This window comes from Heterocephalus glaber, unplaced genomic scaffold (genome assembly GCF_053883595.1).
Source record: "Heterocephalus glaber isolate CG9 unplaced genomic scaffold, H.glaber_assembly_v1.0 deba00000937, whole genome shotgun sequence".
NCBI classification, from domain to species: Eukaryota; Metazoa; Chordata; class Mammalia; order Rodentia; family Bathyergidae; genus Heterocephalus; species Heterocephalus glaber.
The window spans coordinates 4,465,201-4,474,276 of NW_028258173.1; positions in this window are offsets into that span (position 1 = coordinate 4,465,201).

The following is a 9,076-nucleotide window of genomic DNA, read 5'->3' on the forward strand; positions in this document are numbered from 1 at the left end:
CATTTCCACGTGCTCCGTCTAGTCAAAGGCAGCGTCAGAGCGCAACACAGGCACATTATTTATATTTAGCCTTTCTTTATCCAGGGAGGTCTGGGGAGACCAGGAGCTCACGTGTGGAGACACCCCACCAGCAGCACTCCACCCCTCGGAGCCTTGGTGAGCTCTGCACGGACAATTCGAGCCGGAGGCAGGGGCGGGGCAGCCCCCTGCCATCGGATGGAGCAGCTGGGGCCACAGAGGCCTGCCTTTGCCTAGACGCTGGAGAAATGCAGGCTCTTCTCCCTCCAGCCTGCAGGGAGGCTCTGGGGCAGCGTGCATGTCCTCCAGACACTGCTGCCCCTCCTTGGAGAGCACTGCTGCTGTGAGGCTTGTGTCTGACCCTAACATCCCCCAGCTCAGTTTCTGGTCAGGGCCCTGGGCTCCACCTGCTCTCCCTGCCAGCCTCTGTCCCCGCTGTGTGGCCACGGCTCCATCACAGAGCTCTGCGAGGCCACTCGCTCCTTGACTAGCTTTTCTCTTCCTTATTTTCTGGGGAAGCACCAGTTTCTGTGCCAGACAGTGGCAGCAAGGGAAGGCCTGGGAGGTGGCAGCCAGGAGTCCTGCAGCCAGTGTCCCCACCTGTCACTTTGATCTGGGCTGGGTTAACACCGAAGCATGGTGGAGCTGGGAGGGAGGAGGTGGGAGAATTTGAATTCGCTCCAGCCATGCGGAAATGAAGGGAGAAGCAGACTGTTTGAGCTCAGATGGAGCACATTCTTTCTGTCCCTCCCTTGCTATGGTAAAATGGGGGTGGGGGGGCTGAGTAGTGGGCAAATGACAAGACCCAATATTCATTAGCGCCTCTGAAAGCTTCAAGAGACCGCTCATTATGGGGCCTTCACCTCTACCCCCAGTGTGGTTATTTACATAATGGCCTGACCCCAGGTCACCCTTCATTAACAAACACGTGGGAAAACACTGCTGCAGCTGGCGGCATCTCATAAATATATATTGTTAACCCCATGTAGACGGCCGACTTTCACCTACGCAGAGAAGAAGGGGTCCAGGTCAGCAGAACCATTCAGGGGAGGGCTCTAGGCTGCATTCAGCAGCACCTACCTCTTCATCAGAGCATGGAGTTCAACACCCGGTTAATGTGCCCACCTGAGTTCTGGAAGCCAGGGATGGGGTGTTTCAGGTTAATTTGTTGGGCACTCGCTGGCAGGATGATTTCCCCTCCAGGCTGTGGGATTTGGAGAGAGAACCAGGCCTGCACGTGTTCGGTTCTGAAATGCATGCACCACGCTGGTCTTATGGTATCTTTTTGCTTTTTGGGTGCCTCTTTCTTCTCTCGGGCTCTAGCAGGGAGAGGCCTGGGGATGTCTGCCTCCTCTGTGGGGTAGAGCATGCAGCCTCTGAATCTCTCTCCTTCTCAGGATACTGTGGTGCCCCTGGAATCAGGGAGAGGCCGCCTAGGTGGGCTGAGGCCCGAGTTGGTTCAGGTGTTCTGGAAGGGCAGAGGAAAGGAAGGGCCAGAGCTGAGGGCCCTGGACTTCTCTCCCGCCCTCTAGCCACTCACTCTCCCCTCTGCAGGCTCCCACGGGCTCCAGGGCTAATGTGGGGACACATGATGACACATAATCATGCCGGAGAGGACACTGGCTGTGCAGTACCTGAAGCCCGGTGCTAGGGCCTGGACACCCAGCTGGACCCCAACTCTTCAGCGCAACTCACTGTTGTTTGCAGTACAATGACTCTTTTTTTCAGAGTGGCCCCACTGCCCACACTCACCAATGGACATCCAAGACCAGAGGCCGATTTCTGCATTTGTGATGAGGATGACAAGGCAGACCTCACTGTGTGTACTGGAGGATCTGGACTCTTTCTCAGTAGGCCAATATGACGGACAGTGGGCCAGAATGGCCAGTATTAGCTACACACTTACCATAGGCTATGTGTATTAGTTAGCTACTGCCATATAACAAGTTACCCCAAAGCTTAGTGGCTTAAAATAACACACATTGTCTATGGTGAACATTTATCCTTTCACACAGATTTTGTGAGATGTCTGACCCTGTTGTATCTTGACACTGCGGCTGACCAATGACTCCAGGCAAGGAGCTGTCCCCAAGTGTAGGTCCTCGAGGAAGGTAGGGTCAACTCCTGAGTTACAGAATGATAGGACTCTGACTTGAATTCCTGTTATCAGGGGTATTATTTCTATAGAAAAATTCTCAGGAAAATGCAGTCAGCATGTTTGAACACTTTTACTCTGAGGCTGGTTCTGATGGCCAGGAATCTGAGAGCGGCTTAGCTGGGTGTTCGGCTGCAGGTCATTCATGAGATAGCAATCAAGCTGCCAGCCTGGCATCTGCAGACTCCAGTGAGGCCAAATGATCTGCTTCTAGGCTTGCTGTTGGCAGGGGGCCTCAGGTTCTTGCTGCATGGACCTTTCCAGGTGGCTTCTTGAGCATCTTCTGGACATGGCCTTGAGCTTCCCCTGAGCACGAGACCCAGGAGGAGAATGCAAGGAAGCAGCATTGCCCTTTAAGACCTCATTTTGCAACTGGCACCATCTGCCACGTCCATTCATTAGAAGTGAGTCAATATATTCAGCCCACACTCAAGAAGGGGGAGATTCCACTCCACATCTCATAGGGAGGGGTGTCAAAAAGTTGTGAGTATATTTCAAAATGACCACTCAGGCAGAATGTCGGGTGCGTGTGTTATCTCAATTCCCACAGCAGCTACCATCTGTACCATTTTGCAGAAGAGAAAACCATCTCTCATGGGTTACAGGAGGTGCCACTGTCTTGCAGCCAGCTCCCTGCAGATCCAAGGTCTGGAATCAGCACTTTCTACAGAGAAGGGATTGTTCTACAGCTGTGCTGTTCAATATGGTAGCCCCTGGCCACGTGCAATTTCTGGGGACTTGAAATGTAGCTGGTGGAGGGGTCTGGTGGTGTATGCTTGTAATCCCAGCTACTTACGAGGCTGAGGCAGGAGGATCACAAGTTTGAAGCCAGCCTGGGTGACTTAGCAAGATCAAGTCTCAAAATAAAAAATAAAAAGGGCAAGGAATATGGTTCAGTGGTAGAGCACCCCTGAGTTTAATCTCCAACACTACGAAAAAGAAAACGAAATACAACTTGTGTCGAAGACCAGGGGCTTGTAGCTGGGGTTGAACTGGCTGGGTCTGCTACTGGTTGCCATGAAGGAGAATGAACCCCAGTGGGAGTCAGGAGCCCACTGAAGTCTGTGTAAGGTGTCAAAAGGATCTGGTTTCGGAAGTGGTCTGTGGCTGCTTGAGAGGGGACTGAGGGCCAGGAGCTCCCCCCAGATTAGACACTGTCAGAGAGAGAGAGGGGATGGCAGGGCATCTCAGTCCACTTCCGGAGGGCAGCCCAGAACCAGGGTAAGGATGCAGTGGAGAGAGAAGTGGCAGCCGCTCCTTTTGGCCAAGATGGTGGGTGTTTGCCGTTTGCAGGGGGCACAAAGACCTTGCCTTTGTGGCACTTAGGAGAAAATGACGAGGCCTTGTTTTGTCTCGTTTTATGACAGTCCAGGGAGCCCTGTCTGAGATCAGGGTCCTGTGAGATCACATCTGTCCCTCTAATAGCAGAAAGGAGGGGTGCTCTGCTCTACTGAGACAGAGATACTAAATCTTCAATTCACTAATTTGGATTCAAATCTAAATAGCCACATGGAGCTAGTTTATAAAATAGCTCAGGTATAGACCTTGTGGGCATATCCCTAACCACTATTCTGCCCTGCCTTGCTGAGCTGGGGCTGTGAACACCAGAGCAGTGCAAATGCTACCACAGCAGGGGAGGGAGGCAGAGCCTGGGGATAGCTGGGTGTGAGGGAGCACGGGCAGCTTCTCTCCCAGGGGTGCCTGGGGCCAGGGGACGCCTGCACCCTCAGCAACAAAGCATCAAAAAAGCCTCTAGTATGATGGTTTGTGTTTCTCAGAGGCTGCTTTGTGACGTTGCCAAGCCTTCTGGAGTGCAGAAGTCAAGCACTGGCCTTACTGGGAGGACCCTGTTAGCAGAGGGAAGGGTCCCCCGACCCGGCTCTGCATTGGAGGCCATTGCAGAGAGCAGAAAATAGCTCCCAACTTACAGCCCTTACCTCGGGCCCCCAGTTGGTCAGGGAGGAAGGGTGCAAGGCTGGGTACCCTCCCCAACCAACCCCACTCCAGTCAGGGAGACAGGGCCTTCCTCTTGTCAGGGGGTCCTGGGGCTGCTCGGGATCTGGTTGACCAGGGCTTCCTCCCAGCTGAGACTATTGAAGCCCAAGATGGCCCAAAACAATCTTACACTGCAATGCGTAAGATTATCAGCCATACCAGCAATCTCCTGGCCCAGTGCATTCACAGAAACCAAAATCTTGAAATAATTCAACAAGTGGCAATTTTCCCACTATTGTGCTGCTGCCAACTCTCTCTCTATATGTGACATATGAGGATTTTTCTTTAAAAAAGTGACAACTGTGTCATCAAGAAATTTTCTTCATGGACTATTCTCAGAGGGAGCTATAATTCTGTAGCATGTTTTGGTCAAGGTACTGAGTGCTAAATTAAAAGCAACTGCTTTAGGACTGCAACTCCCATACGAATGAACGGGAAGCCTGGGTGGGGAATGGGCATCAGTGGCCACCTGGGGTGACAGTGGACAGGAAACCACTCTGCTACTGGAGCAGTAGCAGATGAGCCAGCTCTCCGAAGGCTGACACAGGGTCCAGCAATTGTTACCACTAAAGCAACTCTGCCTCTGTCACCTGGACAGCATGTGCCACAGCACAAGGGTAAGTAATGTGCCGCTTGCTTGCTCATTTCCAGATTCTAGCTTTTGGGAAGGCGTCAGGCTGGAAATCATTGGTGTGGGTACTAAATAATCTTAGATAATTCCATTGGAAAAAAATCCACAGGGGGGAAAACCCCCATTATATAGGGTTGAAAAAGAACAGAAATGGCCGCTAGGAGAACCTTAAAAGCCATGGTCTGAAAACCATGGTTTAAAGTCAAGTTTAAAAAGCAAGATATAAGATGGTACAGTGTTTCCCAAACTGGATCACATATAAGATTCGTTTGGGGAAACTTTGAGAGGTAGTTTAAGAAGACAGTTTTCCAGCCTGCATCTCAGAGTTGAAGAGGCTGACTCTTTGCAAAGGTCCCCAGTTTCTCCAGTGACCCCAGGTCTGTGGGCTTCTCCTACACACTGGATAGTTCTAGTGTCAGGAGACCAGTGCACAGAAAAGGGGCGGAAAGGAGAGCACAGCAAATTTTCTGTAGCTGTCTCCACATATTTAGAGTGCTAGGATTTTTCTTACTATCATTTTATGCTTTTAAATTTTCTACTAAATTTTAATTGCAAACCATAAAAGAGAAATGACTTCAGTTGGGAGGGAGAATGGGGGTGGTTTGCAGGGTGGTATCTGAATTTGGTCCTAAAGGCACATGACTTGTTTCCAGAGTGACGATGTGGAAGAAGCCTGGTTCCTCCCTCTGTTCCCTGGCACTGGCAGACTGACCCTCTGGGGACATCTGTGCAACTGAAAACTGGGCCCCTTTTGCTCCATTTCCTCTGAAACCTGGCCTCAGAGTTGTGGGTAGGGGGTGGCAGGACCCAGGTCGCTCCATCCTGAGGTCAGGGGTCCAATGAGCATGGTGGTTTTGTAGGTCTGGTGACCCAGCTGGGCAGTGCTGTCTGAACTGCCTGGACTCTGGCCCTGTCACTAGCTAAGTGCCCAGTCCCCAAGGCACCCAGAAGCCAACAAACATTTACTGACACCTGCAGTATGCCTGGGACAGAGAGAAGCACCACTGTGTTTCCCCTAAGGTAAGACCTACCCTGAAAACAATCAGCCTTGGAAGCTAGAGGTTAAAATGCCATCACTATTCTCTTGCTTGGTGGCTGCTCTGTAAGGCAAAGAGAGGCTGATCGCTGATTGGGATAGGCATCTAGCTAGGTCTTATTTTGGGGGAAAGAGGGAATCATAATAACTATCAGTCACTCATGAACCAAGCATGCTCAGCCCCAACTCTGACACTTTCCCTCTGCATCTTGTGTCCGTAAGACTCACTGAATCATTCTTCCCATTTTACACATGAGTAACAGAGGCTTGGAATGGTTTGGTGATTTGCCTGGAGCCCTAGGGCTCAAAAGCAGAGGAGAAGGGACTTGGCTTCACCTGTGACCTGACAGTCCCTTCCTCCAGCAGGCACAGACTGCTCACTGACCTTGGGGCTGGGGATGGGCAGAGCTGGGTGCTTCGAGGCCTGAGTCCAAGCTGCCTGTCCCAGTGCCTCTAGGGCAAGCAGAGTGCAGCTAGAAAGATGCCTCTGTGGTTCTTTGGCTCCTGGGCTGGCTTGTGGCTCTGGAAGCCACGTCACTGCCCTAGCATCCTAACACCGTTACTGAGCCACAGGCAGAAATGCACGGTATCCTTGACACCTCTGCCCACACCACAGCCCTCTGAGTCATCGTGGGGGCACAGTGCTTGACATTAATCCTCCTGAAGCCTTTTAGCTGTTCACTCAGTATTTCCAAACCAATTACTGGCTCCGGATTCGCAAAGAGTGTTGGCACTGGGCTTTTGAGGCAGGGACTCCCTCCGGTCCCAGCACAAATCCGAGGATGTTATACTTTAGCAAGGAGAGAAAAGCATATAATTTTTAGCTCGGGGGAGGCTGCAGGCAATCACAAATATCCCTTGAGCAGAGCGAGATTCTCCAGTTGAAAGAGGCCACGTGTTCCCTGCTATAATTGGACTTTAGAGCCCCTCTAATTTGAGAGGAGGGGGCGGTTGGAGACCTTGCCAGGCTGCTCCCTCTGGGAGCTATGACAGAGCCTCCATTTAATTGGAAGGAGCCGGGGACAGTCTCTCAAACAGGCAGCCTCAGGCCCTGTCCTGGAAGTGGCAAGCGAAGTACTTCTCTGGGGCCCATGTGGCTAGAGGGGAAAAGGCAGGCACTACCCAGTCTTTCTGGGGCTGTGGTCTCCAGCTTTGGGCTCTGGTGCAGTTTCTACATGACCTTGCCACAGCCAAGTCCCCTGGTCCCCAGTTGGGAGCCAGAGAGGCCGGCAGAGAGGTCCTAGCCTCAGTGGGGCCAGTGCAGGGAGGCCCTGAGGTCCAAGCCTGGCTCTTTTGGGTGCCCTCCCGTGGGTACTTTCTCAGTATCCGGGGGTCATCATCCTTGAGGAAGGCCCACCCCGTGCTGTTGTTTTCTTGGAGCCAGTTTCAGCAGTAGCAGCAGGAAGAATAGGCCAAGTCCAGGTTAGGGGAAGCCGCTGAACTCTCAACAGAGGCCGCTCTTTCCCGGGGCACCCGAGACTCCGGGTTGGGGGCACAGATGTCGGGGAGACACTGGGGAGAGCCCTGAGGTTTGCGGTTTGGCTCTGGAGCAGCCTGAGGTGCGGATGTGGGGTGACCTGCCTGGACAGTTGGCTGAGGGTGGGGGCCTGGCCAGTGTCTGCCTCTGGGATGTGCTTGGCCTATCAGCCTGCCGCATGGTCCCCTCTCTATCCCTGAGCCAGGGTAGGCGGACACCCCCAACCTCACTGCTTCAAAGCCCTGGCTTGAGACAGCCCTGTGCAGGAAAGGGAGACCGGACCGGAGCCTGAGGCTGGAGGAGATGGCGAATCTTCTTGGTTCTCCTCTCTCTCTCTCTCTCTCTCTCTCTCTCTCTCTCTCTCTCTCTCTCTCTCTATCTCTCTGCACAGAGTGGAAGGCTCTGGTTTAGCCTTGTTCAGGATCCCCCATTCCCATCAACTAGGGTAACACCAAAGTCCTAGCTTTGTTAGCTTCTGCCTATGTGGAAGGGCCTGGCAGCCGTGTGGACCCAGGGCAGGGAAGGCAACTCAGACAGGTGGTGCACTGGGGCTGCTGAGCCGCTGGCTTTCCGGAAATAAAGCTCATAAAAAACATGCTGCTGGTCTATGTCTGTGGTGTAAATTCTCCTTCCAAGGCCAGTTTCAGGTTGCCAAGGTAACGTCGCTACGCTGTGTTGGAAAGAGATGTGCAGAACCGGCTCCCGCAAGTGGGTGCAAGCTGGTTTCCACCCCATGCTGGACAGAGGACAGAGACACCATCCCTAACCTGTCCTCCAACACCCCTCACCGTCTCCAGACACCCCTGCCTCGTGCATAAGGGGTCTTTGTTCCACCTCCTGGACCCTTCAGAAAGGCAGTGACCTGTCTGCCAGGCAGGGAGACCTGAGCGGGGAGACAGAGGGGAGGCCCACCGTGGGAACTCAGCCAGCATGGCCCAGGCTCCCCTGAAGCAGCACCCTGCACGGGATCCTGTGCAGAGATGGAAGGAGATCCCTAGAAATGTCCTTGATGTGAGTGAGAGCTGGGAACCGTCCAACCTGAGGATCGATGAAGTCTACTGAGCAGGCCAGGAGTCCCAGCTAGTCACGTGGGTGGGAGCGGATTCACCAGAAAGCCACTGTGCTGGGGGATCTGGTTTCTTTGCTGATTCTCAAACCCTCTGGCTTTAGGGAACCTTAAAGCATAGACCTCGAGGGAAAGCAAGAAACAACTTCCAGGAACCAGAGCCCCAGGCAGGGTCTGGGGGGTAGAGGGGGCTTCGGGCTAGGAGTGGGGCTGAGTTGTGCACCCCAAAGGCTCCCGGGGGAGCAGGACCCTTGATAGACAGCCTCTGATGCTCAGCCATCTGACCTGGAAAATGCCAGCATGTATTTTTAATCTGCCTTCTCGTCACTGAATAATGAAAGATGAAAATCACGGGGTTTGACTGGCATTTATAAGGAGGCGCTGAAGGAGGCTGAGCAGGGAGGAAATGAGCTCCGGTTACACTCCCGACTGCTGCCTCTGCCTGCCAGCCCCAGGCTTCGGTCTCCGTGGCAGGACCCCCTCCCCACAGGACCCCAGGCTCTTGCTCCACAGTGCTCCAGAAGGCAGCGCTCTTGGAAAGCAGCGCCGACGTTCTGATTATGACCAGCTGTGGTAAAGAGAAAGGGATTGGGGCGATTTGACGTGGGCCCAGGGACAGCCACTGGGCTGTGGCCACTTCTCATGGCATAAATGTGTCCAGCAAGGCCACCTCTGAACACCAGTACGGTGTTACTGGG